This window comes from Lipotes vexillifer, unplaced genomic scaffold, assembly GCF_000442215.2.
Source record: "Lipotes vexillifer unplaced genomic scaffold, Lipotes_vexillifer_v1.1 scaffold408, whole genome shotgun sequence".
Taxonomy (NCBI): Eukaryota; Metazoa; Chordata; class Mammalia; order Artiodactyla; family Lipotidae; genus Lipotes; species Lipotes vexillifer.
Genome location: NW_006787469.1, coordinates 42294 through 44423, shown reverse-complemented (window position 1 = coordinate 44423; position 2130 = coordinate 42294). Strand labels below are relative to the sequence as shown.

At 37.9% G+C, this 2130-nt stretch overlaps 1 protein-coding gene across 1 annotated transcript in view; it reads right to left on the bottom strand.

Moving 5' to 3' along the window:
• The window catches only part of UBR1 (ubiquitin protein ligase E3 component n-recognin 1), a 138729-nt gene that overhangs the window by 124770 nt on the left and 11829 nt on the right, over positions 1-2130 (bottom strand). The window lies entirely within an intron of this gene.

The window sequence follows — 2130 nt, the reverse complement described above, 5'->3', positions numbered from 1 at the left end:
AAAGAGACTGAAAGTGAACAGGACCAGAAGTGGCCACCTCAGAAAAGCATTACTTTTGGAGGAAAATCAAATACATTAAAAAAGGTGGTAACCCATTATAGATGGGGCAGTAAATGAAAGAAGTAAATAAGAAAGAAAATTTAAGGATCCTATGAAACAAGAGAGAAACAAGACATGCCAAACCCTCCCCTCACCACACCACCATCACCAATATCATCTATAAAATAAGTTAGGGGCTTCCCTGGTGGTGCAGTGGTTGAGAGTCCGCCTGCCAATGCAGGGGACACCGGTTTGTGCCCCAGTCCGGGAAGATCCCACATGCCGTGGAGCGGCTGGGCCCATGAGCCATGGCTGCTGAGCCTGCATGTCTGGAGCCTGTGCTCCACAATGGGAGAGGCCACAACAGTGAGAGGCCCGCATACTGCAAAAAAAAAAAAAAAAAAACCAAAGAAGAGGGTAGAACTGACAGAAGAGAGCACTTGTGAAACCTATCCATGAAATGAAAAAGAACAGAAGAAAGTACACCATATCCACACAAAACTATTGCAAAAAAAAAAAAAAAAAAGCCAAAAACTGCAAATAAGAGCCAAAACCCAATTATGAAGCTGAAGAAAACTATATAATGCTCCAAACTGAATTACACAGCCTCAAACAAGCATTAAAAACCCTTAATCAGACTAAACACCTTTAATCATAAATACAAGAACTAAGAACAGAAACGGACAAAGAAATAGGAATAAATAAAATGAGACTCGAGTGAACTAAGGGGAAAAACCAGGAAGAAAATGGTATCATACCAGAAATGAATTTTTTTTAATTACAAGATGATAGACTCAAATGAAAAGTTAATAAATAGCATTGAAACAAAGCAGGAAAACAAGAGAATGAAAATAAGATGAAGTAAAGAAATACTTCACAGTAGGCAAGCAGGAAAACAAGAGAATGAAAATAAGATGAAGTAAAGAAATACAGGGTCAGAGAAAAAGTGGTTGAAATAGAAGATAGGCCTAATAGAGGCAGATGAGTATAACTGGAATCACCAAAGAAAAATCAAAACAATGGAACAGAGGTAATATTTAAAACTGTAATCTAAGAAAACTTCCTGGAAATAAAAGACCTGAATCTACACAATCAAACAGCCAAGAGTGACTAAGAGAAAACTCACTCAGTATGATCAACTCCAAAGTATACCCTCCTAAAACTACTGGACTTTAAAGATAAAGGTCCTGAGGCCCTAGGCAAAAAGATGAAATAACATAATCACAAGAAAATTAGACTGGCATCAGACTTCTCAGTAACAACACATAAAGCAAGACAACAGCAGTGCAGCATTTTCAAGGAAAGAAACTGCAAACCAAGAATACTGTCTACAGCCGAGTTATAATAATATAATTTTGAACATGTCAGAACTTAAGGAACACAGTATACATGCGACCTTCCTGAGGAATCTACCTGAGCAGTGATCAGCAAACTTCCTATAGAAAGGAACAGACAGTAAATATTTTAGTCTTTGCAGGCCATGGAATCTCTGTTGAATTACTCTATTCTGCTCTGGCAGTGAAGCATTAGCCACAGACAATAAATAAATGAACCAGCATAGCCACATTCCAATGAGACTTTATTTATAGGCACTGAAATTTTAATTTCATATAATTTTCATTTATCATGAAATATTATTCTTCTCATCTTCTTTCCCAACCATCTGAAAATATAAAAACCAAGCTAAGGGACTTCCCTGGAGGTCCAGAGGTTAAGACTCTGTGCTTCTACTTCAGGGAGCACAGGTTTGATACCTGGTTGGGGAACTAAGATTCCACACGCCTTGTGGTGCAGCCAAAAGAAAAAAAAAAAAGAAAAGAATAAAAACCAAGCTTAGCTTGCAGGCAATACAAAAACAGATGGTGAGCCAGATTTGACCCACAAACTGTAGTTTACTGACCCCTAGAGGATGCACTTCAGCTGACCAAGCAGTGACTGGGGAAACTTCAGGAAAAGGACAGATGGTGAACATTTTATGTATTTAATTGTAGCGCTAAGAACAAATCAAGGGTGTTGAAAGATACATGGATAGAAGAATGTAAACATTATATGATCTCACAATCAGAAAGACTACAACTAAAAAGTGGGAGA